A 21,711-nucleotide genomic window follows, 5' to 3' on the forward strand; every position below is an offset into this window, starting at 1 on the left:
ACTCCTGCAGCGAACGAGGTGGCGCCGCCCGAAGGTATTCCGTGTTCTTCTTCATGATGGCAGCTCGGCCCCCAGGTGGCTGGGCAACAACCAGAGCCAGACTCCATGGAGTGACACACAGACTCACCAGGTGGCCATCCGGACAAGGTATGAACCCCCAGGAGGAATCAAGTCCTGTCCCGTTGGGCAGAAGAGGAGGCTGATCCCCTCCTACAGGAAACAGGATATTGGTATTGGTGGGAGGACTGTGGTTAACCTGTGTGTGTGTGTGTGAGTGTGTGTGTGTGTGTGTGTGTGTGTTTGTGTGTGTGTGTGTGTATGTGAATGAGCGGCCTGTAAAGCATGCAATCAGGCTCAAGTTTGTAGCTCCATGGCATTCTGCTACGGAGTTCAAGAGAGACCCTACCTGTGGTTCCGTTGTGACTTCATATGGCTCAGGGCGGTATCGGTTCCTTAGGGTACCAATCAGGGTCAGTGACTTATATTGAGCCCCTAAAGCTAAGAACACCTTTGTCCCTGCGAGGGGAGCAGCCAGGCAGATGGAACAAAATCCCTCCCTTGTCTTGTCTGTGACACCAGCACACGGTGGCTACACTGGGAGGGAAAAGGACATAGACAGCCAATGAGTCAAAGCCCCTGTGCCCTCAGAGGCTAGGATGTAAATTCTTTGAGAAGTCTCCTACCTGATTCTGTCACAGAACACCTGAGACTTATTGTTCCCTTACTGAACTGACCCAAGTAGTGCCCCCTTTGCTAGCCTCAGAAGCCCAGGGCTCAAGTTTAGAAGATGAATCCCTTCAGGACCGGGCTCACCCAGCCTTGGAGGTCCCTTTACTAGTCCATTTGTTTTACAATCCACCATCAGTCCCACACCCTTGTTAAGTTAGTTCAGGATATAGAGAGGATTTAATGAAGAAAATCCCTGGAATTGCTTGAGGCCTTGAGCTCCAGAGACATCAGCTGTGACTGGAACCCAGACTCCCTGGCCAAATTAGCCTTCAGACAACTCATAGACCCAGCAAGAGAGCAGTCTCTTTGGAAACTCCAGTGTTTTGAAGAGTGAAGAAGGGAAAAGATATAAAGGCTACCTTCCCAAACATCTAAATCAACAGATCAATTATCCTTAAACATCTGGAAAGAATGGGAGGCTCTAAGTCAGAACCCACCACTCTAGGCTGCATGATTAAGAATTTCAAAAATGGGTTCTCAGGAGACTGTGGAATTTGAATGACCTTTGGCAGGCTCCGCACTTTGTGTGAGCTTGAATGGCCGGCCTTTGGAGTCCGATGGCCCTCAGGAGGAACTCTGGACTTAGCAACAGTGCGAGCAGTGTATCAAATAATCACTGGAACCCCAGGCCACCCAGATCAATTCCCTTACATTGACTCCTGGCTGAATATCACCCAGACTCTACCCTCATGGATTCGGTTCTGCTGAAATGGAACTGGACAATGCAAGATATTATCAGCTCAGCCAGTCCAGGCCAAAAAGACAGACAGAAAATAAGCCTATTTTCCAGGGAGATGCAGAAGACGAGATGTGCCTAACCCCTCCATATGCCCCCTGGGCATGGACACCTCCAGTCCCACTGGAGACACTACCACCCTCTGTGTCACCACCTCCCCAACCTGAGGACCCAGAGACAGAGACCAGCCCCCAGCCTGAGCCAGTAGGAAGGAGACTCCACTCAGCACAAGCTGGGAAGCCAGCACCACCGACACTCCAAGTGCCACTGCGGGAGACACAAGGGCTGCAGCAAGTTGGGGAAGTCGGGACTGTTCAGCCGAGGCACCCCGTAGTCTACCATCAACCCTTTAGCACCATAGATCTCCTCAATTGGCGTCATCATACTCCTTCCTACTCTGAAAAGCCGCAGGCTATGATTGACCTCGTAGAGTCTATCTTCGTTTTCTCACCGACCAACCTGGGAAGATGTCCGCCAGCTGCTCCTGACTCTTTTCAATACGGAGGACAGGAGATGCATTCTCCCTGAAGCACGAAAATGGCTGCAGGGCCGAGCCCCTGGGAACACAATGGATGTTGAGGTTTGGGCCATGACACATGCCCCTGACACCAGACCAGATTTGGACTTTAACACCTAAGAAGGAAGAGAAGCACTGCGTGAGTACTGGGAGGCCATCCTACAAGGGCTAAGAGTGGGAGCCAAGAAGCCAACTAACATGTCTATAACGACCACGGTGACCCAGAGGCCAGATGAGACCCCATTGACTTCTATGAGAGAATACATGAAGCATTTCGAGTCTACACTCCTTTTGATCCTGAGGCCCAAGAAAAACATCCTATGGTCAATGCTGCCTTCGTAGCCCAATCATACCCAGATATATGCCGGAAACTCCCAAAACTGGATGGATTCTCAGGTATAAACGCTACACAGCAGCTGGAAGTTTCAAACAAAATTTTTTTAAACCGAGAACAGGAAGCCCAACGAGAGGCAGACCAGCGAATGAAGCAGAAAGCTGCACTCATTGCAGCAGCCCTGGGGAAAACAAGCTTCAGCCACAATCCTGCACCACCCAGGAAGATGGGACCCCAACCATGGATGCCCCTGGGCCGAGACCATTACGCATACTGCCAGGAGACAGGACACTGGAAAAACGAGTGCCCAAAGAGAAAGGATGGAAAGAGAGCACCCCTCAAAAGACCTACTTATCAGCTGGAGCCACCAGCCAGTAATCACATCGGACTGGCTAGGGTCGAGTCAGAATAGCGGAGACCAGGCTCCCTGCCCCTGGGCCCACAGGAGCCCAAGGTCAAGATGTTTATAAGGGGCCAACCAATGACTTTTATGGTAGATACAAGAGCAGAGTATTCTGTGGTGTCACAAATTGTAGCCCCCTGACCAAGAACAAGGAGATTATTGTAGGGGCTACTGGGGACTCAACTGCCTGCCATTTCTGTGAACAATGATCCTGTCAAGCAGGGGCCATCTAGTGGCACAAGAATTTTTATATTTGCCTGAAAGCCTGATACCATTACTCGGAAGAGAACTTCTATCTAATTTGGGGACACAATATAGATTCGTCCCCAGGAAACAGGCACATCTGACCCTACAGGGAGAGTCTGAGTCTAGCCATCTCAGTTCCCTGAGAAGAACAGTGGCATCTGTATGAGAGCAGAGAACTCTAGGGAAATCCTAGCAAACTCCTGTAACATTTTCCGATTGTCTGGGCTGAAAATGGACCACCAGGCTTGGCATATAATCAGGGATCACTGGTGATTGACCTCAAACCTGGAGCCATCCCAGTCAGACAGAAGTAATATTCCATGCCTCGAGAGGCCCACCTGGGAATCCAGAAGCATATACAGAGCCTCCGACAAGAGGGAATCCTAACTGAGTGCAGATGTCTTTGGAACACACCATTGCTCTTGGTGAAGAAAGCAGAAGGAACAGACCATCGGCCAGTGCAGGACTTATGAAAAGTTAATGACGTAGTCACTACAATACATCAAGCATTGCCAAATCCATACACTCTTCTAGGCCTCAATCTGACAGATGCCAAGTGGTTTTCATGCCTAGACCTTAAAGACAATTTCTTCTGTCTTCGACTCACACCTGTGATCCACCCCATATTCTCATTTGAATGGGAGGATCCCCAAACTGGAGGAAAACTCAACTGACATGGACACGTCTCACCCAAGTCTTTAAAACCTCGCCCATCTTGTTCGGAGTGGCACTAGCCTCAGATCTTGTAAAATTCCCTGGGGAGATATTGAACTGTAATCTGCTCCATTATGTGGATAACTTCAAGTTAGCCAGCCCCAGTGAAGAAGACTGTTGGAAAGGAACTTGAACACTCCAAGGGTTACTCCAAGCAACTGTAGTAAAAGGTCTCATGGAAAAAGTCCCAGATCTGCAAAAAGACAGTCTAATACCTGGGATTTATTATCTCAGAGGGACACCAAGCCCTAGGACCAGAACGAAAACAAGTTATTTCCTCCATACCCTGACCGGAAACAAAAGTAAATTCTGCGAGAGTTCCTGGCCACAGCTGGGTTTTGCCAGCTCTGGATCCTCGGGTTACCAGATGTAACACGAGAGTTTAACCTGTTTGTACATGAAAGAGGCCAAACCGCCCTTGGCATTCTAACTCAGAATATGGGGCCATGGCAGTGCCCTGTGGCCTATTAATCTAAAAGACTGGTCCCTGAAGCATCAGTATGGCCACCCTGCTTATGGGCCCTCGCTGCCACAGCGCTCCTGATCAGTAAGGCAAAAACAAAAAAAACACAAAAAAAAACCTCACACTGGGACAGACTTAAATGGTAAAAGTGCCCCATTCTGTGGTGGCCCTGATGAACGGCCAAGGTTACAATTGCATAACTAACACAAGGATGACCCACTACCAGGGGCTTCTATGTGAAAATCCAAGAGTCCGTCTAGAGACTGTGTGAACCTTAATCCCAGCCACATATTTGCCTTAGGGGGGAAGGGCAGCCTGACCATGACTGCGAAGAAATCATCAAAGAGGCGTACGGGAGTAAGGCCTGATCTAACCGGCAAGCCCCTGCAAAGCCTAGACCTGGAACTTTTCACACGGCAGCAGTTACATGCAGGATGGACAACAGCGAGTAGGTCACGCTGTAACCACAACCCGAGAGGTAATAAAGGCAGAGTCCCTTCCCCCAGGATGGGCTGATCAGCGAGCAGAGATCTGAGCATTTGTCTAGGCACTAAAGGAAGGGAAAGGAAAATGACTCAAGATATACCCTGATTCCAAATATGCATTTGCAAACTTGCATGTGCATGGAGCCATCTATAAGAAGAGAGGACATTTGACTGCTGGGGGAAAGGAAATCAAAAACAAAGAAGAAATTCTACAGTTATTGGAGGCAGTATGGGATCCAAAGGAAGTGGCTGTTATTGACTGTAAGGGACACCAAAGTGGAAACGACCCTGTGAGCCAGGGGAACATGCTAGCTGATCAAAAGGCAAGAGAGGTAGCTGCTTGGGAACACTCAGTAATTAAAGTTATGGCAGCGCCAGAGCGACCCACTGCCCCAGAATACAGCCACAATGAAAACAAGTTGGCACATTCCGAAGAAAGGAAGAAAGGGAAGGACGGGTGGTGGATCATAACAGATGGAACTGTTTTCATTCCAGAACGTCTAACTTATCGTATAGTCCAACAACAGCACGAAGCCACACATACAGGAAAAATGGCTTTGGAGGCCCTCTTGAAGTGATATTTCCTAATTTCTTGTCTCCCTACTCTGTGCACATTAGTCTCCCAATGCTGCTTGCTCTGTGCACAAAACAATCCAAAACAAGGCTCACTGGGCCAATGGGAATGCAATGATGCAGGTTATATCACTTTGAAGATTTAGAAGTGGACTTTACTAAACTTGGGCCCAGTAAGGGATATATGTACCTGCTGGTTTTCATCTGCACCTTCACAGGGTGGGTAAAATCCTACCCCACCAGGACAGAGAAAACAAGGGAAGTGACAAAGGCTCTTCCCAAGGATGTCATCCCTCGCTTTGAAATGCCTACTTCCATCGGGTCAGACAATGGACACTTCTTCCTGGCAGAAATTGTACAGCAAGTGGCAAAGTCTCTGAGCTTCCGCTGGAAACTCCACACAGCATATCGGCCTCAAAGCTAAGGGAAGGTAGAACAAATGAACAGAACTCTAAAACAAATGATAGCTAAAATCAGCCAAAAAATCCCCAGCTACCCTGGGTGGACATTTTACCCCTGGCTCTATTGCGAATAAGATGCACCCCAAGATTTAATATTGGGTACTCTCCCTTTGAAATCTTCTATGGGCGACCGCCACCTTTAGGATGGGAAATCGCACTCCAGAAATAGGAAATTTAGGGCTCCACTAACAACTGTTGGGACTAGGACAAGTACTACGAGAAGTATGAGGTTGGGTAATAGAGAGAACCCCCATTTCATTAGGGGTCCAAGTGCATCCCGATAAACCAGGTGACCAAGTATGGGTGAAGGATTGGAAAAAAGAACCTCTCAAACCAACATGGGAGGGACCACATCTAGTGGTATTAACTACCACTACAGCTGTTTAAGTTGCAGGAATCATCCCTTGGATCCACCACTTCAGGTTTAAGAGGGCTACTTCACCTCAGAGGGTCCCTGGAAAATTGACAGTGTCCCGGGAGACCTGCTCAAGATCAAGATATAGAGGGACCAGAAAAGGATTGACAAGCCCTGCTTTGGCCACAGCCAGAATCTGGCTAGTCAACGCACGACTGAAGCTTAAGAAAATCTCAACAAACTGTTAAATGCATTTCTTTTGTGATCCCTTGCCTCTTTCTTTCTTTGCTGTACTAGTCTGCCTATTAGTGGTGGGGCTAGCTAGCGCCATCCCACCTGACTGGAACATAGGCCATAGAATCCTGATAGCTATTTTATACCTTGTCATAATTAGTGCCATCACTGCAGTATCATGTCTAAGATAATCATAAGGCTGATGTTACTGACGCTAATACCCTCACTCTCCTTGGCTGTACAATGCACGTGCACGGAACCGGGTGACAATTGGTCCATGTACCGACCTGTATTTTCAGCTTATACTTAGCCGAGTCGATGCTATGACTCCTCTTTAGAGTGCACATATCAGGGCAAATCCTACTGAATTGGCACAGTTAAGGCTTATTATGTATCTGGCATCAAATGTTATGGCACACCTGGCAAGCTAGTGTGCTGGCCCAAGCAAACACAGTATGGGATGAATGATGAAGGAAGGGTACGGGATCAGGCATGCCAGCCAACAGTCCAGAGGTGAAACCAAAAGTTATTACCTACCCGGAAGCCAATAAAGCTTCCATCTTTAGCCGAGCCACGGAATCCGGATCCACAAATAAATAGTCCGTTAGCAGCAGTCCATGGGATTCTCTATCATTTCAATCCAGACCTGGCTAAAGATTGCTGGCTATGCTTGCATCCCGGTCCCATCCAGCACCTGGCTTTACCTCTGATAAACCTCACTAAGACTTTAACCACGACTAATAGTGATGCTGTCAATACCACTAGGATTTCCACGGCGAACTGGGTACAACTCGCCTACAAGGCACCAGAATGCTATTTCAACAATGGAACTAATCCTTTAGAGGGCAATCTAATTATAAATCAATGCATCAAAACCTCTCACTGTATGGGTCTAGGGTGCCAACACACACAAGGATGATTCTAATAACGGGACTTATTTTGTGTGTGGCGATTTTGCCTACCGGTGCCTCCCTGCCAGATGGGCAGGGTTATGTGCTTTGGCTTATCTCACTCCCCGAATGGACATAATGCCTAATAATTTCTTCCCATCCCTGTCATAACTCACCAGCATCCATGGAGAATGAAACGAGCTATAAAATTGATCCCCTTGCTAGTGGGTCTCGGAATGGCAACAGGTTTAGGCACAGGAATCGGTGGCATCGCCTCTTCCTCTTATTACTATTATCAGCTTACAGGTGAATTCAGCCACCATCTCCAACAAATAGCAGAAACCCTGGGAAATCCGCAAAATAAGATTGACTCTCTGGCCGAGGTGATCTTACAAAACAGGAGGGGTCTGGACCTACTCACGGACAAAGAGAGGGGACTATGCCTTTTCCTAAACAAAGAGTGCTGTTTTTATGGCAATCAGGAATTATCAGACGGATGGTTCGAGAATTACAAGACTGAGTGGAAAAGTGAAAACATATTTTAGATAAGAGCCCATGGTATGCTCCTGGGGCTTGACCTCCTGGCTGGCACCGTTCATAGGTCCCTTGCTCCTGATTTTTGCAGTTCTGCTATTTGAGCCCTGTGTCCTAAACTTCCTGACCCGCTTTGTCAGTGAGCGAATAGAGGCTATAAAACTTCAGATGCTAGCCTCCAATTATGAGCCCCTGCAACTGATAAGTGATGATGCTTACTCCAACTAGGGTTGTGAAAGCATCAAGAGGGGGGAATATGAAGGAAAAGCCAGGCTGGGCTAACAAGATAACTCACAAGTCTAAGAATGTGAAAGAAAAGCTAAGCTGAGCTAACAAGATAACTCACAATTCTAAGTATCGGAATACTGATCTGAGTTCTGGGCTAATTCATAATATTAAATTAATTAGTGTTGGTTTGCTGTTCATTTTTTGTTTTTGTTTTTGCTAGCCAGCTGGATTTTCAAAGATACATATATATGGCTTTGGAATGTTGGTTTGCTGTCTCCCTGCCTCCACTTTTGTGATAATGATGCAGCTAGAGCTGTTCCATGCCTATTGTCTGAATACCCCAAGCTTCTGCTTTCTCTTATAAAACCTCATGCACACGTCTTGGAGGTGCTCAAAACTTCAGAGTAGAAGCCCCTCTCATCCCGCTGGTGTAATACATCTGAGTACTCCAGCCCTTCGAGTAGTGCTTAGTTCTTGGCTGGCCTTTCATTTCTATAACATGAGAACTTGACCTTAGAATGGGGAATAGAATATTTTAAAGAAAAGAGAAAGAAATGACTGATTGCCAGCCCCCAACTAATACCCTAGATAGGTTTATCTACGCACCAATCTTGCAAATTTAATTGGGAATTAAAAAAAAAAAATCACCCTATAAAAATAACTGGTGAGGCCTGATGAAAACATTTTTCTTTTTCTTTTTTTTTGATATCTGACCTTACAGAAAGAAAATCCCTTTAGGGGGAACTTGGATTTCTCTTCCTGTGTCCTTGAAATGTAAATGTTTCATCTTTCTCTGGATATTGTGTGTGTATGTATGCATGTATTCGTTTCTTTTTTGAAAACAAAACTTTTATTCTGCCTTCCAAAAGGTTCAAGTATGATGTACATGTGGGCAGCCAAGCAAATAAATTGCGATTCTAAACAATCCTTGGATTACACCAATTCTCAGGCATTTTGCCATCTTAAAGTTTGCTGCATCAGCCTGGACCACAAAAGGCTTTACTCTTTTGTGGAGTAAACTTTTGAATTTTATTTAGATAACACTCCCCACTCTCTTGTGGGAAAGCCTCTTCATCTTATTGCTTTGAAATCACTAATAATATGTACATGTATATGTATATGTATATGTGTATTTAAATGTGTATTTAATATATATGTGTATTTATATGTGTGTGTATATATATATATATATATATCCCATTGATAGACAGATGATGGATACTTTAAAATGGAGAAACGTCTAAATTGGTAAAAGTTATGAGAGCTCTCATTATAAACAGCTGTTTTACTGGTACCTATAAAAATCCATCAAGTTTAAAGTTGGGGAAATATATATCTAATGGTTAAACTAATGACTTAGAAAACAAACAAACAAACAAAAGCAAAATCTACATTTGTGTACTTCCTTTCCTCTCAATAGGTTTTAGAGATTCTAGTAAAACATTAGAATAATTGATGTTAATTCAGTTAAGTAACTGAGCAAAAGAACATAGAAAATGTCTAAAGATTTTTTTTCTTAACAGGGAAAAATTAGGGACTGATCCCTAATAGAAGGCAGTTATGATCACCACTATACCACCAAAGCCTTTCTCCCAAATGGATAAATATTTTTCAGGTGGTTATTTGAAGTGGGATAAATTAAATGGTCATCTATGGATTAAGATACAATGTTTTGATATTGCACTATGTATGTTTATAAAGGCAAAAGGGATCAACTATTGGTCCCCAACATTAAAGTTCAAATAAATCAGCTTTATTTACCCCAGATTTAAATGTATATATTTATATGGCTGGAAAAAGTTTACAATGAGATACTTGATCAGCTATTGGAGCAACAGACTAATTAATCAAATTAAAAATTGTGAAGGCTCTAAGTCCATTGGCTCAAATTTTGGGACCCCAGAGACTTATATAAAGTTAGATGAAGTCATGAAGTAATAAAAGAAAAGGCTTCTAGCATGCAAAGTAAGACATTGATTAAACCTAATGAATACTAAAATATGAGTTGATAAATTTGAGATATGTTTATAAAATTACTATACTTAAATGGGCTTTATGTGAACTTCTTTTACTTAAATATTTTGGGGATAGACATGTTTCAATTGGGAACGCTTCCCCTTCCTGATTATAAGACTGGGCACATTAATCTGCCCCTCAGGAAATATGAATTAAACATACTTAAGGAAACCAATAGATTTACCTGAGCCATTCAATATAAAGTAAAACTAAAATCTAATAATCAGGGGCTAGTAAAAAATAACAATAAGAGAGTTACTCTGAGTATAACTTGTAACTCAAGAAAGAGAGTCCTTGTTAAATAACTTATGCAAGCCTCTGAAGACATGATAAAGTAAACCCTAAAGTCTTAAAAGATGGAACTCTTTGTTTGGAGGTCTTCTCACTGATACAGGAAAGCAAATGAAAGGGATACAGTTGGACTTAGGTAACAAACCATTTCATTGGGGAACTAAAAGCAACTAACTTTGTCTTACAAATCAAAAATGTAAATACAGCAAACAATGACCTGAGACTGAGTCTAGTTAGCTCAGTGAGGTAAAACTTAAGGCCAAAGGAAATATTGGCATTTTAGAACTCAGAAACCTGACTAGTCCTTCAGACTTTGTCAAGGATGAATAAAAATCGTGAAAGCCTTTCTCACAAATAGAAAGCCTTAGTGATTTGAGCAAACAAATCCAATTTGACCCAGCTGCTATTTATAAGCAGGAAACTTATATTGTAATACCGAACTCATAATGAGCTTGAAGAGAAGCTATGAGATCTCTAGTTTTGTCTGTTTAGAAGTTTGTGTAAACATTATAGAAATGAGATATTGCTAATGCTAAAAATTATCAAAATTAAATTTATAAAAGGGCATAATTGACTTAAATAAATATTTCTAAAATAAAAACTGACCAAATTGACTTTTAGTTTCATGTGAATTGGAAAAATTCAGTAATAATTAAATACAAGATACTAAGTTTAGTTTAAGTTTGTTGACCTGAATAATACAGACATCTTCACATTAATCAATATTAAGTATAATTATTTTACTGTAGCTAGGTTTAATAAAAGTCAAATATTGACTTGTTTTATCTGTTGGAAATTTGTCCAAAAAAAAAAAAAAAAAACCACTAGTTGTTTGTGTGATCAAATCCTAAGTAAATTAAATGGAAAAGATATAAGAGCTTTAGGGTAAATAACTTTAAAAATGATTATAATTTAGAAATGTATGCTTTAAATAATCTCTGCAAATATTTGGTTTCTTAAAATTCTAGAGTTGTGCTAAGTTAAGTTAAATAATGGAAGTTTATTAAATAAATGTGTCATTCCTAAATGAAGTAAGACACTAAAATATTAATTATTAAACATAGGCTTCCCTTTACAGAGAAGCTAAATGTATTTGGGACCATTGATTTAATATATGGGGCACCACCTTAAGAGATTTTCTATAAAGTAGTACAAGGTTTTAGAAATTATTATTAGTATTTATGCTTGTCAATCTACAGAATTATAGTGTATAAGAAAATCCATAATTGCTTTTCCCTAGGTTTCACTGGAAATCAAGGATTTTAAGAGTTAAGTGTTCTAATTTAAATATGTATTTTGAGCTCATACAAATAATAATAAAAACATTTTTGATATTCAGTAGAAAAGTAGAGTGCATGTTTTCAGCAAAAGAAGTTATAAAAATAAAATTACATTTTATTACTTTCTAGATAGGAGAATTAAGAGATAAAAAACACGGATATAGAAACTAATAAAAAGTTTGTGGAGAAGAAATTCTTCAAAAGAGTTTTGTCCATGGTCGTGATTGACTAAATGGATTTTGTTAAAAGTAAACTGGTACAAGACTGGGTTTTAATTCTCTACGTTAAGATAACAGATTATGTGACTGTGCTTTAAATGATTTGTATCTGTTTTTCAAACAACTGTCACTTTTATTCATTAAGCATTATTTCACAGTGACCTATAATGATTTTATCTGACCAAGTGTTTTGAAACCTTTTAACAAGTTTCCCAAATATCAAATTTTAATTAAAGTTCTTTTGACTGGAGGTCAAAGAAGCCCTCTGAAACATCCCAAAGAGATATTAAACTAATTAGACATATTTGCTATGTTAAATGACTTTTAAAAAAATTGACAAGTAATTCAGGGTAAAACTTGGATTATATTGTGGAGATAAACACCACTAATATATTTATTCCAAAATCTAATATGTTCTGGTATCACCCTTAATGATAATTATTATTCTAAAACATTGCATTGAGAAGGTAAATGTTGGGCTGGGCCAAGATTGGGCTGGGCTAACCAATGAATTTTAAGTTTCACCTTTTAAGACCAGTTTCAGGTAACTGCAAGTGACCCTTCATTTCTGCTTTCATGATACTGCCTAGCTGTACACACCCTATAGGTTGATGGACCCTAAAATTGTAATCGGCCCTGTAAAACCTCACTTACACTACAAAGAGATGCTCAGAGCTCCAGATCAATAGCCCTTATGAGCCCACCAGCGCAATAAAACTGAGTACTCCAACCCTCCAAGTGGTGTTTATTTTTTGGCAGGCCTGACAATTCTGTAACATTTCTGGAGGCCCCAGCGAGTTTCAACCACACCGACCCCTTGAGCATCTGGGCTGGTGGCTATGGCCAATTGGGAGATGGGACTCTGGTGATGAATTAGGTGGCACCACCTGACGGTATTCCAGATTCTCTTTGCGGCAGTGGATCAGTCCCCCGTGAGGCCGAACCTCAGCCAGACTCGGTGAAGGGACGGACAGCCTCGTCAGGCTACTTTTCGGACAGGGTAGACCCCTGGCGATAAAATCGGATCCTGTCCCAGTGGGCAGAAGAGGATTCAGATACACTTCTGCACTAGAATGTTGCACCAGGCTTCAGGATAAGGAGGGAGGATAGTTGTTAATATCTGTGTGAGTGTGTGAATGAAAGTGTGGCCTGAAGTGTACGCGCTCAAGGTCTAATTTGTAGCTCCAAAGCTTCTAACTATGGAGTTTGAATGAGTCCCAACCTGCAGTTCCATGGTGACCTCATAGGTCTCAGGGCAGTATCCACTCCTTACGGTATCGAACAGAGTCACCCGTTTATACTGGCCAGCCAAAGTTAAGAGGAACAGTTTTCCCTCTGAGGGGAGTGGTCAGGTGGACGTAGTGAAAACCTTCCCTTGTCTTGTCTGTGACCCCATCACAGAGGGGCCTCAGTGGGAGGGAAAGAGACATAAAACGGCCAATGAGTCAATGCACCCTCTGCCTCCAGAAGCTAGGATGCTATTTATTTGAGAAAGTCTCTTACTTAACCTTGTCACAGAACACCTGAGTCTTGCTTTCCCAGTCTTTGAACCAGCCAAATGGGTGTCCATTTTGCCTACTCTCAGACCCTCAGGATTTGAGTTTACAACAGAGATTTCTTCAAGTCTGGGCTCACCAACCCTAGAAGTCCTTTTCTAGTCCATTTGTATAGCCATCAACCGTCAGCCCCTGTCCCTTGTTATGTTAGTTCAGGATATAGAGAGGATATGATGAGGAAGCCGCTGGAGCTAGGTCTTGTCTTAGGCTTTAAAGACATCAGCTGTGGCTGGAAACTGGTCTTTCTGACCAAGTTAGCGTTCAAATGACTGATAGAGCCAGCAAGAGAGCTGTTCTCCTGGGAACCCCAGTGTTTTGAAGAGTGAAGAAGGAGATAAAAAGGCTGCCTTACCAAGCACACAAACTAACAGGCCTATACCCTTAAAACACCTAGAGAAAATGGGAGGCTCAAAGTCAAAACTCACTGTCCTAGACTGCATGATCTAGAATTTCAAAAAGGGGTACACAAGAGACTGTGGAGTTTGAGTGGCCACGTCAAGCCCCACACCGCTTGCGTGTAAGAATGGCTGACCTTTGCAGTCAGATGGCCCTCAGGAGGAACTTTAGACCTAGCAAAAGTGCAAGCAGTCTATCAAATAATCACCAGAACTCCAGGCCACCCACATCAATTCCCTTACCTTGACTCCTGGCTGAATATTGTGCAGACTCCACCCCGTGGATTCCTGTCTGCTCAAATGGATTTGGAAAATGCAAGATATTATCAGCTAAGCCTATTGAGACCAAGAAGATAGATAGAGAAAAGCCTATTTTTCAGGAAGACACAGGGGATGAGATATTCCTGTATTCTGTCCCTGGGACACACACCTCCAGTACCACCAGAAACACCACCACCCACTGTGTCACCTCCCCAAACTGAGGGTCCAGAGGCAGAGCCCAACCCCCCATCTGAGACAGCAGGAATGAGACTCCACTCAGCATAAGCTGGGAGACCAGCACCACTGGCTTTCCAAATGCTGCTGCAGGAGACACAAGGGCCGCAGCATGTTGGGGAAGACGGGAGTGTCAAACCTGATCACCCGAAGTTCTACTATCAAACATTTAGCACTACAGACCTTCTTAATTGATGCCATCATACTCATTCCAACTCTGAAAAATCACAATCGTAGAGTCTATCTTCTGTTCTCACCGGCCCACCTCGGAAGAGTTCCGTCAGTTGCTTCTGACCCTTTTCTGTATGGAAGTGAGGAGATGCATTCTCACTGAAGCACAAAAATGGTTGCAGAGCCGAGGCCCCAGGGACACACTGAATACTGCAGAATGGGCCAAGACACAGGCCCCTGACACAAGAACAAATTGGGAATTTAACACCCAAGAAGGAAGAGAAGCACTACATGAGTACCAGAAGGCTATCTTACAAGGGTTAAAGACGGGAGCCAGGAAGATGACTAATATGTCTATAATGACTACGGTGGCCCAGAGGCCAGAAGAAACACACATTCACTTCTATGAGAAACTAAGTGTAGCCTTCTGAGTCTATACTCCATTTCATCCTGAGGCCCAAGAAAACTACCCTATGATCAACGCTGCTTTTGTAGCTGAATAGTGCCCGGATATATGCTGGAAACTCCAGGAACTGGGTGGGTTAGCAGGATGAACACTACACAGCTGCTGGAAGTAGCAAACAAAATTTTCATTAATCGAGAGCTGGAATTCCAACGAGAGGCAGACTGGTGAATGAAACAGAAAGCAGCACTCCTTGCAGCAGCCCTGGTGAAAATTGGCTTCAACCAGAATCCCTTACCACCCTGGAAGATGGGACTGCAAAACCCAAAGCCTTGAGTTGAGACCAGTGTGTGTGTGTGCTGCCAGGAGACAGCAAATTTCAAGAATGAGTGCCCAAATAGAAAGAATGGGCAGAGGGCGCCCCACAAGAAGCCTACATACCAATTGGGACCACCAACTGAAAACCTCATTGGACTGGCTGGAATCGACTCAGAATAGGAAGGACTGGGTTCCTTTCCCCTGGGCCCCCAGGAGCCCAAGTTCGAAATGTTAATAGGGGGCCAGCCAATGAATTTTATGGTAGGCACAAGAGCAGAATATTCTGCGGTGACCTAGCCTACAGCCCCCTTAACCAATAAAAAGGCATTTATTATAGGGGCTACTGGGGACTTGACTGCCCAAAATTTCTGTCAATCACGATTCTGCCAAGTATGGGGCCATCAACTGACACGTGAATTTTTATACTAGCCTGAGTGCTTGATACCATTGCTCGGAAGAGACCTTCTATCAAATTGGGATCTCAAGTCAACTTTGTTCCTGGAGAACGTGCCCCTCCAGGAAGGGGCCATGATCCTGGCTGTCTCCGTTCCCTGAGAGGAGCAATGTCATTTGTATGAAAATAGTGAATCCCAGAACTCATGGAAGAGTTCCCATCGCTCTGGGATGAAAATGGGCCACCAGACCTAGCACATAATCAGACACCACTAGTAACTGACCTCAAGCCTGGAGCTAGCCCAGTCAGGCAGAGAGGCACACCTAGGAATCCAGAAGCACATACAGCGCCTATGACAAGAGGGATTCTTAACTGAATGCATAACTCCTTGGAACACACAATTGCTCCCGGTAAAAAAAGTGGAGGGAACAGACTAAAGACCAGTTCAGGATCTACGGAAGGACAACGAAGTAACCATCATCATACACTAAGTGGTGCAAAAACCATATGCTCTCCTAGGCCTCATTCCCACAAGTTCCAAATGGTTCACACATATGGACTTTAAAGACGCTTTCTTCTGCCTTCAACTCTAGCTGGTGAACCAACCCATAATCTCACTGGAATGGGAGGATCCTCATACAAGGGGGAAATCCAACTGACCAGGATGCACCTTCCCCAAGTGTTTAAAAACCTTTCCACCCTGTTCGGAGAGGTGCTAGCTGCAGACAGTGTAAAATTCCCTGGGGAAACATTGAACTGCACCCTGCACCAATATGTGGACAATTTGTATGTTACTAGCCAGTCCAGATGAAGAAGATTATTGGAGAGGAACTCGAGCCCTCCTGGAGTTACTCCAGATGATGGGATACAAGTTCTCATGGAAAAAGGACCCAAATATGTAAGAAGACAGTCAAATACCTGGGATTCATTATCTGAGAAGGACACCAAAAATTGGGGCTGGAACAACAACAACAAAAAACTTATCTGCACTTTATCCCAACCACAAATAAAAAGGTAAAATGGGAGTTCCTAGGTGCAGACAGTTTCTGCCAGACCTGCATCCCTGGGTTTTCAACGATAACCAAGCCCCTCTATGAGGCAGCTGTTGGGTCAGGAAAGCAAACACTCAAGGGGGAAGCTGAACAAGAGAATGCTTTCAGGCAACTAGAAGAATTATTAATCCAGGCCCCGGCATTGGGCCTGCCAGAAGTTGCATGGGAATTCAATCTGTTCATACAAGAAAGAGATAGAATCACTCTCGGAATCCTGACTCAGAATGTGGGGCCATGGCAGTGCCCAGTGGCCTATTTGTCTAAAAGACTGGACCCAGTGGCATCAGGATGGCCACCCTGTGTGCAGTCTCTCACTGCCACTGCTCTCCTTGTCAAGAAGGCACGAAAACACATGCTGGGGCAGACTTTATACATGAAAGTACGCCACTGCGTGTTGACCCCAATGAACAACCCAAGTTACAAGTAGATAACTACTGCAAGGATGACCCACTACCAAGGGTTACAATGCGAGAACCCAAGGTGCACCTGGAGACTGTAAGAAAATTAAATCCAGCCACTTACCTACCTGAAAGGGAAGGACAGCCTGACCATGAATGTGAGGAAGTCATTGAAGAAGTATACGCAAGCAGGCCTGATCTGACTGACATGCGCCTCCAAAACCCAGACTTGGAGCTCTTTATGGACAGCAGCAGTTACATGCAAGATGGGCAACTGCGGGCAGGATATGCCATCACAACAACATGCAATGTGATCAAGGCAGAACCCCTTCCCCCAGGATGGTCCGCCCAATGAGCAGAAATTTGAGTGTGGTCCGGGCACTAAGAGAACGTAGAGGATAGAGAGTCAATATACGTACAGACTACAAACATGCTTTTGCAACCCTAAATGTACATGGAGCCATTTATAAGGATATGGGACTCTTGACTGCTAGGGGAAAGGAAATGAAGAACAAAGAAGTAATTCTACAGTAATTCTGCTGGAGGCAATATGGGATCAGAAGGAAGTGGCCGTTATCCATTGTGAGGGACACCAAAAAGGAAATGACCCTGTGAGCCGAGGTAACATGCTGGCTGATCAAAAGACAAAAGAGGCAGCTGCCCAGGAAAAGCTCGTAACCAAAATTATGGCAGCACCATAGTTATCCACTTCCCCAGATTATAGTCATAATGAAAACAAGTGGCCACAAGCAGAACAAGGGGGAAAAAAAAAGAAGAAGAAAGAAGAAAAGGATGGATAATGGGTCATGGCAGATGGGAGAATATTTCTTTCAGAGTGACTGGCCTACTGCATAGTCAAACAGCAACATGATGCCACCCACGTGGGAAAAATGGCTCTGGAGACACTCCTAAAGTGATATTTCCTGATTTCCCACCTCCCCATTTCATGTACTTCAATCTCTCAGTGCTGTATGCTCTGCACTCAAAACAACCCAAAGAAAGGACCTCTTGGGACAATGGGAATAAAACGATGCAGACGGGCTCCCCTCAAACACCTAGAAGTAGACTTTAGAGATCTTGGACCCAGTAGGGGATAGAAATACCTACTGGTTTCCATCTGCACCTTCACAGGATGGGTGGAAGCTTATCCCACCAGGACTGATGAAACAAGAGTGGCCAAAAAGGCTCTCCTCAGAGAAGTCATTCCTTGATTTGGAATGCCTACCTCCATCGGGTCCGCCTTAGTGGCAGAGGTTGTACAACTGGCAAAAAACACTGAACATCCGTTGGAACTTACACACAAGCATATCAACAACAAAGTTACGGGAAACTAAAGGACACTGAAACAAATTATAACCAAAATTAGCCAAGAAACTCAGCTCCCTTGGGTGGACATTTTGCCCTTGGCTCTGTTGTGAATTTGATACACCCTGAGGTTTAACATTGTGTAGTCCCCATTTGAGATTCTCTATGGGAGGCCACCACCCATAGTCAATGTAGGAAGCAAGACCCCAGTGATAGGAAACTTAGAGCACCCCCGCCAGTTACAAGGGTTAGAACAAGTCTTATGGGAGATCTGGGGGTGGATAATAGAAAGAACTCCAGTCTCACTAGGGATCCAAGTACATCCCCACAAACTGGGAGACCAAGTATGGGTAAAGGACTGGATAAAGTAACCCCTCAAGCCAACGTGGAGGGGACCATATGTGATTGTACTAGCTATCTGTACAGCTGTTATAGTTGCAGGAATCATCCCATGGATTCATCACTCCAGGATTAAGATGGTGACCACACCCCAGGCAGAAGATCCCTGGAGAGCTGTGAGCATCCAGGGAGAACCACTCAGCCTCAAGAAATGGAGAACCCAGGAGAAAGGCTACAAGCCCTGCTCTAGCCACAGCCAGAGGCTCTCTAGTCAACACATGGCTGAAGCTTGGGAAGAAACTACCGAATATACTCTTCCTGTGTTCCCTTATCTCTTTCCTTACTTGCTATATTCGCATGCCTAATAGCAGTGGGGCTGGCCAACACTGCTCCACCTGACTGGAGCATAGGCCAAAACATGTTAATAGCCCTTTTATACCTTGTTATAGGTAGCTCTCTCATTATGGCAATATGCATAAGATAACCATAAGGCTGATGTTACTGGCTCTAATGCCTTCTCTTCCCTGGGCTTTGCAATTCATTTGTGTTGAACTGGGTGACAGGTGGACCAAATGCCCACCTGGATTCACAGCTTACACCTATAAGCCAAGTCAATGCTATGACTCAGCTTCAGAGTGCACATATCAGGGCAGACCCTACGGATTGTTACAGTTAAGTCTTCCTCTTATGTGGCTTCAAGTGCTATGGCACGCCTGGAATGCTGGTTGCTGGACCAAGCAAACACATTATGGGATGAATGATGGAAGAGGGATAAAAGACCAGGCACAACAGCAAGAAGTACAACCAGCAGCCCAGCGGCTACACCAGAAACTATTGCCTTCCCGGGGGCCCATAAGGCTCCCGCATTTAGCCGAGCCTCGGAATCTGGCTGCACAAATAAATGTGCTGTTGTCCACGGTCCATGGAATTCTTAATCATTCCAATCCAAACCTAGCAAAGGATTGCTGGCGGTGCTTGCATCACAGTTCCATCCCATCCAGCACCTAGCTGTGCCTTTGGCAAACCTAAGGTTTTCACCAGGACTAATGGTGATGCTGCCTCCACCGCTAGGGTTCCCAGGCTTAACAGGGTAGAGCTCACCTACAAGGCACCAGAATGTTATTTCAACAATGGAACCAATCCATTAGGAAGCAATCTGACCATAAATCAGTACCATAAAACCACTCGTACTATGTGTCAGGGCTGCCAGCTCACACAGGGATGGTGTTCTAAGAATGGGACTTATTTTATGTGTGGCGAGTTTGTGTACGGCTGCCTCCCTGCAAATTGGACAGGGCTGTGTGCTTTAGCCTACCTCAGCCCCCAGATAGACATTTTTACCAACAACTAGAGTCTCCCTATTCCAGTTGTAGCTCACCAGGAACCATGAACAGTAAAGCAGGCTGTACAACTAATCCCTTTTATCATGGGGCTTGGAGGGCTGACCGGGATAGGCATGGGAATCGGTGGCATAACCTCATCCTCTTATTACTATTATCAGCTCTCAAGGGAGTTCAATCAGGGCTTCCAATATGTGGCAGAAACCCTGGGGGCTCTGCAAAATCAAATTGACTATCTGGCCGAAGTGATCTTACAGAACAGGAGGGGTCTGGACCTACTCATGGCCAAAGAAGGGGCACTATGCCTCTTCCTAAGTGAAGAGTGCTGTTTTTATGCCAATCAATCAGGAATTTTCAGAGGGATGGGCCAAGAATTACAGGACCGGGTGGAGCAGAGAAAATATAATTCAGACAAGGGCCCACAGACAGGCCCCTGGGGCTGGACCTCCTGGATTGCACCATTCATAAGTCCCTTGTTCCTAATTTGTACAGCCCTCCAATTTGGGCCCTGTATCTTAAACTTCATGACCCATTTTGTCTGTGAATGGTCAGAGGCTATAAATCTCCAGGTGTCAGCTTCCAATTATGAGTCTCTACAACAAATGGAGGACGATGCTGACTCCAACCTTGGTTGTAAAAGGTTCAAGAGCGGGAAGTGAGAAAAAAAATGTTGTTGTGGGCCAAGACTTGGCCGGGCTAACTCATGAATTTTAACTTTTAACTTTCTAGGCCGATTTTGGGTTACTGCAAGTGACCGTTTCCGCTTTTATGATACTGCCAACCTGTACTCACACTATTGGTTGATGGACACCGAGCTTGTAAGCGACCCTATCATACCTCACTTACACTTCCTGGAGGCGCTCAGAACTCCAGAGCTATAGCCCCTCTGAGCCCGCCAGTGTGTACTTCAAAACTGGGTACTTCAACATTCCGAGTGGTGTTTGTTTCTTGGCAGGCCTGCCATTTCTGTAACAGCATGTCAAAAATATCCAAGTTCCTTGTCAATTGCATTATAATCTAATTTAAACCATGCAATCTTAAGTCTGGTCATTCATAGAAACAGTTTTATTCAGGTTTGTTAAAAACGACGATCTTCAGGAAGATTCATAAAAAGGGGACTTTTAAACAAATATGTTCCTGATAACTTTCAGATCATATCACTGAACTGGGTAAATTATGAAACTCTAGCAGAAACCTGAGGACTTCATCCAGATAAACAGAAATTAATTCCACGGACATGAATGAACTGGTAAATAAGATTGATAAACTTATGACTTTTTTCTGAGATTTTTGAGAAACATTCAGAAATTTACTCTTTGTTTTTCAAAGTAACGCTTTACCCTTTTTTATGACCTAAAAGTTGGTAAAGTAAGTCTTTGTAAACAAGGCTAAAACCTCTTTCTCTCTCTACCTGGTCCTTCCTAGATTTAACTTCTCCAGCTGGATCCCCTGTGGATTAGAGTGTTATTGAAACCAGGTTACAAATAGTTATATTAATCATTCTTTTAATTTGTTCTTTGTTTCTAAATTATTATGCTCTGTATGACTTTATTAATGTTACTAACTGTATTACTTACACTAATTTATAAGATTGTTCTTTCTTACATTTCCCAATGTGTAACTTGACCTCCAAGAAAATTGATGATGGCTAAACACCTTAAGGAAAGAGATCACATTTATAATCCTGCATAGAATAATTGAAATAGTGTGAGTCTTGGAATGGGAATGAGCAATAAGGGGGAAACTATTCCTGGATCATAATAGACTAGAAAGACAGGCAATCCACTAGAATTTTTGAATATCAAAAGGGCCTGATTCAAACATTAGCACTTTGAGTG

General features: G+C 43.8%; 1 long non-coding RNA gene across 1 annotated transcript in view; it reads right to left on the reverse strand.

Annotated features, from left to right (window-relative positions):
• Window positions 1–3,009, reverse strand: part of LOC116668852 — a 20,829-nt gene extending 17,820 nt beyond the window's left edge. The window contains exon 1 of the long non-coding RNA XR_004326046.1: window positions 2,998–3,009. This is a non-coding gene — a long non-coding RNA (uncharacterized LOC116668852). The remainder of the gene's footprint in view (window positions 1–2,997) is intronic.
• Between the last annotated feature and the right edge of the window lie 18,702 nt (window positions 3,010–21,711).

This window comes from Camelus ferus, chromosome 15, assembly GCF_009834535.1.
Source record: "Camelus ferus isolate YT-003-E chromosome 15, BCGSAC_Cfer_1.0, whole genome shotgun sequence".
NCBI classification, from domain to species: domain Eukaryota; kingdom Metazoa; phylum Chordata; class Mammalia; order Artiodactyla; family Camelidae; genus Camelus; species Camelus ferus.